The 7,591-nt window shown below is 41.5% G+C and overlaps 1 pseudogene; it reads left to right on the forward strand.

The window, feature by feature from the left end:
- The first annotated feature begins 7,061 nt into the window (after window positions 1–7,061).
- LOC136656510 (5S ribosomal RNA) lies at window positions 7,062–7,181 on the forward strand (annotated as a pseudogene).
- Window positions 7,182–7,591: the final 410 nt, after the last annotated feature.

Genomic DNA, 7,591 nt, shown 5'->3' on the forward strand with positions numbered 1-7,591 from the left:
GATGCGGCGACCAGAACTGGACACAATACTCCAGGTGTGGCCTTACCATCGATTTGTACAACGGCATTATAATACTAGCCGTTTTGTTCTCAATACCCTTCCTAATGATCCCAAGCATAGAATTGGCCTTCTTCACTGCCGCCGCACATTGGGTCGACACTTTCATCGACCTGTCCCCCACCACCCCAAGATCTCTTTCCTGATCTGTCACAGACAGCTCAGAACCCATCAGCCTATATCTAAAGTTTTGATTTTTTGCCCCAATGTGCATGACTTTACACTTACTGACATTGAAGCGCATCTGCCATTTTGCTGCCCATTCTGCCAGTCTGGAGATCATGCTACATAGATCATTTCCACTATGTCTTTTTTGAGAACAGCCCCACTGGATCAGGCCATAGGCCCATCTAGTCCAGCTTCCTGCATCTCACAGCAGCCCACCAAATGCCCCAGGGAGCACACCTGATAACAAGAGTCTTGCATCCTGGTGCCCTCCCTTGCATCTGACACAGCCCATTTCTAAAATCAGGAGGTTGCACATACACATCATGGCTTGTAACCCGTAATGGATTTTCCCTCCAGAAACTTGTCCAATCCCCTTTTAAAGGCATCCAGGCCAGATGCCACCACCACATCCTGTGGCAAGGACCAACCACACGCTGAGTAAAGAAATATTTTCTTTTGTCTGACTTAACTCTCCCAACACTCAATTTTAGTGGATGTCCCCTGGTTCTGGTGTTATGTGAGAGTGTAAAGAGCACCTCTCTATCCACTCTGTCCATCCCCCTGCATAATTTTGTATGTCTCAATCTTTCCCCCCCCCCGGCGCCTCTTTTCTAGGCTGAAGAGGCCCAAACACTGTAGCCTTTCCTCATAAGGAAGGTGTCCCAGCCCAGTAATCAGCTTAGTCACTCTCTTTTGCACCTTTTCCATTTCCACTGTGTCCTTTTTGAGATGTGGCGACCAGAACTGGACGCAGTACTCCAGGTGTGGCCTTACCATTGATTTGTACAATGGCATTATAATATTAACTGTTTTGTTCTCCATACCTTTTCTAATGATCCCAAGCATAGAATTGACCTTCTTCACTGCCACCGTACATTGGGTCGACACTTTCATCGACCTGTCCACCACCACCGCAATCCTACACATCCTACACTACAAATCGATGGTAAGGCCACACCTGGAGTATTGTGTCCAGTTCTGGTCGCCGCATCTCAAAAAAGACATAGTGGAAATGGAAAAGGTGCAAAAGAGAGCGACTAAGATGATTACGGGGCTGGGGCACCTTCCTTATGAGGAAAGGCTACGGCGTTTGGACCTCTTCAGCCTAGAAAAGAGACGCTTGAGGGGGGACATGATTGAGACATATAAAATTATGCAGGGGATGGACAGAGTGGATAGGGAGATGCTCTTTACACTCTCACATAATACCAGAACCAGGGGACATCCACTAAAATTGAGTGTTGGGCGGGTTAGGACAGACAAAAGAAAATATTTCTTTACTCAGCGCGTGGTCGGTCTGTGGAACTCCTTGCCACAGGATGTGGTGCTGGCGTCTAGCCTAGACGCCTTTAAAAGGGGATTGGACGAGTTTCTGGAGGAAAAATCCATTATGGGGTACAAGCCATGATGTGTATGCGCAACCTCCTGATTTTAGGAATGGGTTAAGTCAGAATGCCAGATGTAGGGGAGAGCACCAGGATGAGGTCTCTTGTTATCAGGTGTGCTCCCTGGGGCATTTGGTGGGCCGCTGTGAGATACAGGAAGCTGGACTAGATGGGCCTATGGCCTGATCCAGTGGGGCTGTTCTTATGTTCTTATGTACACACCTGATATTCTGCAAGCTTTCTATTCATCAGCTCATCTGCATGGAATTTATCATCACCAGAGCAGCTGGAAAATGGAGGTCAAACTTCATTTTGACCTGCAACTTGATAAAAGTGACCTGCACAATACAGCAGACAGGTTGTTGTTTTTATACATGAGAAAACGGAAAAAATCAGATGATATCCTCAACATGCCCTTTTTTTCTTGTGGCTTTGACATTAGCTCTGCTCTGATTGTATTCAGCGTTTTGGGAAGACTCATCAAAGTTTATAACAAAATGAATCTCTCTCTCTCTCTCTCTCTCTCTCTCTCTCTGTGTCTGTGTCTGTGTCTCCTACCCACAAACATGACATTTGACTTGCTCTTTCTTCTGGTTCTGGTTCATCTAATCTTAAAATTGATCTGTTAACGAGGATGAGTTATTCTTAAAACAGTGCCATCTTCCAGCAACTTTTAGGAGAATTTCTGTCACTATTGGAGTGCAAACCCCTTGAGTTTGTATAGAACCTGGAACATGAAGGAGATGGGATTCAAATCTCCAAACAAATGTTTCTCTAGCATACACTGTATTATGAAATGAAAGATCAAACAGAGCCAGAAAAGGATTAGTCTAGGATTAAGAATCCTTTAAACATAATATGAAGCCGCAAAACCTTCACCATGTCTGCTTCCTTCAGTGTTTGCAATTCTGCTCCATCACTTTTTTTTGTTGGGAATGTGGTAGCGCACTGATAACTGCTGCATTGCAGCCTTCTTCTCATTTGGTCTTTTATGATTCAGTGATACTTCGGGTTTGCTTTGTGAAGATCACTGTGAGACCTTGTCTTGTGTAATTGTTATTACTGCCATCTGCATTACACTATAATTACTTTTCAAAAAAGAGCATCTCTCTTCCACTGATATTTAAAGACACTCACTAAACCACAAATAAATTACAAAGTGGTAGTAAAAGACAAAACAAAGGCTTGAAAATATAAATGATAATTGTAGCCAATATTTCTTGTCTCTAATCCCCTCCCCAATATTAGAGAAAGATTTGAGTTTTTTTCTTTTTTCTTTGCCTACTCTCTTTCTACAAACAGATAATTATACATTACATGTAAACATTACACTAACTTCCTGCAATACATCATTTACAAATTGAGATCCATCATTTACAAATTGAAATCCATCTGTAGTAATGTGCACTCCCTCATCTCTGAAAGTTTTCCCTTGTCAACTGCAACCATGGTTTGTGAAACTGTGAACTCTTTTTGTTGTTGAAAAGCTAAAAGAAAACATAAAGATAAGCTCCAACCAGCCCCTGTGCCTTCACATTTTCACCAGCTTCAGATTCTGAATACTTAAATGACAGGGTAGATAATCTGATATTCTTCAAAATTATGTCATGTTAAGAAACTACACTTAGCGCCCAATCCTATCCACGTTCCAGCACCGATGCAACTGTGCAAACAGGGTGTGTGCTGCATCCTACAAAGAAGGGGCAGTAACAGAGGCCTCCTCAAGGTAAGGGATCATTTGTTCCCTTATCTTGGGCTGCATTGCAGCTGCATTGGTGCTGGAATGTTGGCTACGACTGGGCCTCATTTTTATGATAAGCTGACCTGAAGAATGAGGAAAAAATAAATATATATCCCATATAAGCAACTTTAGCTGTGATTCGAAATGCATTTACACAAAAGTAAGCCCCACTGAACACAGTTGAACTTATTTGCAAGTAAACATGCATTCATTGTTTGTGAATGTGGTCAGAGTTACTGAAGCTAAGAATACTTTCTGAAAATTTTGGCAGATCTAGGAATCTAAAACACTGTTTTGAAACTACAGAATGTCCTCAGGATCATGCTAAAGTTGGATAATATATTTAACCTTTCCAGTCATTATGTATCAAAAATTAAAACTGTTCTAGATATTCTCTAGTTACATATGTATGATTTTGGGGGGCACAGGGATCAAGATGTTCCTGGTCAATCCTGAATTACCTTAAAGGATAAACTAGCAGAGAGGAGGATGCTAAAAAGGCACCCAGAAAATGTAGATGACAGGGGGGCGAAATGAAAGGCAACAGAGGAGAAACACCATAGATAAAATGATAAGGCAATGAAGTAAAGCATGACAAGACTATGATGGTTTGCATAAGTAATGAGAATTGAATTTGTGGTTTATAAATTGCTGTTAAAATTCCTATTTGCATGTTTATCTGCAGTCTCATTTGCTTAAATAAGCCTGACCTTATATATATGCACACACTTTAATCTATCTAAACCACTTGTTTGCACATTTGTATGAGTATAGTTGTACTGATACTATGCGACTATGTAGCCTGTACAGCAGTGTGATGCATTCTGTTGAGAGTGGTATCAATGGATTGCCTTTAAGAGCTTCTTCTTAGGAACACTCACATTCTTGTTCAAATGCACACCTAAAAATGTAAAATATGAATAGAACAAACAAGTGTTTGGAAATTCATATATCTAGTATCCTCAGCAGAGGTTTGGGCTGGCCACACCCCTTCATTGAATGTACACTGAGTAGAAAACTTAAGTGTGTTGTAGTGTAAAACACCCAGAGCTAGTTCAGATGAGGTGATCAAAACGTACTTTTGCTGTTGGGTCTAAGCCTCAAGCCTGTGGTTTCCAAATCTGGTTTGCAACTACACTAGCAGCTGAATCCTAAAGGCCCCATTGTCAGCACTGAGTGTCACAAAAGTGCTATAAGGCACTTCACTGCCAGCGGGAGGCACATAGTGACAGTGGAAAGGCCCATATCAGTTAGTGATGGGCGTCTGTGCCATCAAGACACTGGAGAAGAGCACCTGTTAGTAAGTATTCCTACTGGGTGACAAGAAGACCTTTTTGGGGCAGGAGGAAGGCAGGGAGGGGAGAAACTGGGTAGACAAAAGGAGGCCCAGAGGGTGGATCAGGCCCAGGAGGGGAACAGGGATGGCAGGAGAGGTTGGTGCTAAATCCTATCCCTCGTCCCAAGCTGCAGAACCTGACACAGGTCTCCTTAGTTCTGTGCCAGCTCAGTAGCACAATAGACTGAGTAGTATCTGAGTAGACCCACCAGGCCTACTAGAGTTCTACACAGGGTAAGGAAACTGAAGTTCTCTATCCTGAGGAGTCCTCCAGTGGCTGCTGTGGCTCCACAGGACACACCATTTTGGCACCACTGTACTGTGCTGCATCAGGGAAGCTTAAGATTGGGCTGTAGTTTCCACAAACCACACTTTGTGCCTAGTTCAGATCTAGTGACCAAACTATATGAACCAAAAAGTGTGGGAGAGAACTGAGAGAACAAGAGGGAAGATGGAATGGATAGAGGGAATGAGAGAGCCCAAGACTCAGATTTGATTGCCCAGCCATGGTGTCACCATTTACTCTAAACTATGCCCAGTTTATGCTCATTATTGAAGCTTCCGAGACTGAATAATAGGACTGCACATCAAAGCTACTAAAGGATGCTGCTTATTCATTGTATTCAACGCAGTCTTGTATTCAACACAATGTGAAACATAAATTGTAAAAGGTTTTGTACAGTTCTGAAGAACACCCAGCCCAACATTAGATTATATTACATTACTCCTTTCCTGTGGCAATGAGCTACAACAGGGATTAATGACCTGTGAATAATGTCACTGGCCATAGGATAATGCACAAGAATATGACTGCAAGATTATATTCATGGTGTTAAAAGCATTGCTGCTGCTTTTAGACTTTCTTGTAGCATCAACTGGAACAGAGGCATGTTGAATTTTAAATGAAAGATATTACTGGTATTGCTACAGTGGTTAATGGCCTAAACTAAAAGATAACATTAGTAAGCAAATTTGCAGGCAGGAATACTGAATGCTGACTCAAACATTGCACAGTTCATATACAGCAGGATGCAACATCATGTTCAAAACTGCATGTGTGAAATTGGCGTAGAAGCAAAACAACCTTTAGCCCAACCTTCTCCCTTGCAAGCTAGCCTTACATAGAGGTATGTTTTGACAAGGGTTGCATCCATACAAGCTGTCTTTCTTCCATATGAGCTGGAGCAGATGGTGTACATGCCTTGCTGAAATTTGAATTTACTTTTCTGTGATGGTTTTGGGTATAAGAAGAGATTCCTAGGATAAAAAACCAATAACTTTTTAGTGATTTTTGTTGTGAGATAAAACATGCTCCTCTCAAAATATAGAAACATATTTTGCATGATACAAAGTAACCAAACATTGAATTTCTGTCTCTGCAGGAAACACCTACTGCATTTTCAAATTAACAATTGCTGCAATTAATCTAAACAATCTCTCCTACACATTGGTACTATTGAAAGTGATATTTCTAATTTACATGTCCAAATTAGGTTCAACTTACTTATATTGAAGGATAATAGATTTCTTTTTCATATAATTAATGTGGTCTGCAAATGTAATGTAGATTAAATTTATCATTGTAAGGATCTTAGGATTCTAATACTTTTGCAGATGCGTAAAAAAGGGTAGCTGTAATTATTTCATTATGTATGTATAAAAATAGGATGCGGGGAAGAGCGCATGCTTTCCTTCACTGATTACTCTTAATGCCTCCCAAATTTCCTGATTTACAGTATTCTCCAAGGATGCAGGTTTTTTAAATTGAAGTATAGCAATTTGCATATTTTTAGACCTTGTGACATAGTTAATTGATATATCATTACTTATACAGTACTTAATATTTTGATGCATTTTCAGTAGAGGAGACAGATTCGATAAGGCTCTCACATTTTGCAAAGAATCTCTTAATTTGCAAATTTGGAGTTTATGTTCCCTTGTTTGTCCTGTCCAGCTAAAATAAAGAAAAAAAGTGATTCACTTAGCTCAGCATTTCATTCTGTTTGTGTTTTGACTTGCTCTGTACTGGTTGCTGTCATGACATAAACTGAATTTTGCCAAGTTGCTCAGACTTTTCTACAGCTGAGAGTGTCTTAGGCTATTGAGAGCCAACATGGTGTAGTGATCAGGGTGTCAGACTAGGATCTGGGTTCAATTCTCCACTCAACCATGAAGCTCACTTGGTGACTTTTGGACAATCACCATCTCAGCCCAACCAGCCTGACAGGGCTGATATGATGATGAAAAAGGGGAAGAACTTTGAGGAAGGTTGGAATCAAAATGTATTAAATATATGCCAGATTTCAGGTCTAATTCTTTTGTGGTAAATGTCTTAACCATCAGTGGGTGAGCGCATGATGTATCTTTATGGTTAACCAGCAGCAACTGTTACCCTGCACATGCCTGATCTTGTCTGATCTCAGAAACTGAGCAGGGTCAGGCCTGGTTAGTACTTGGATGGGAGACTGTCTGGGAATACCAGGTGCTGCAGGCTTATACCATAGTCTTTCGAGACTGAAAGTTGCCAACCATTAGTATTTCCAGGACCAGTCTAACAGTTGAGGGGTGTCAACTCAGCCTATGACTGAGCTAATGACAGAGTAAGCTCACCTGGAGAGTGGCTTTCACAGTCCCAGACTTTGGGTTCCTTCAGGTCATCTTTAGGACAGTTTAATTATAACTGTCTCTGTAGGTACATAAGCATACACACATTCACATCAGCTGGCAATATATCCATTCACAAAACGCTCTAAGGGTGCAATCCTAACCAACTTTCCAGCACTGGCATAGCTGTGCCAGTGGGGCATATGCTGCATCTTGCAGTTGAGGGGCAGTCATGGAAGCCTCCTCAAGGTAGAGCAATGTTTGTTCCCTTATCTCAGAGTTTCATTGCCCTTATGTCAG

Source organism: Tiliqua scincoides, chromosome 6, assembly GCF_035046505.1.
Source record: "Tiliqua scincoides isolate rTilSci1 chromosome 6, rTilSci1.hap2, whole genome shotgun sequence".
Lineage (NCBI taxonomy): Eukaryota > Metazoa > Chordata > Lepidosauria > Squamata > Scincidae > Tiliqua > Tiliqua scincoides.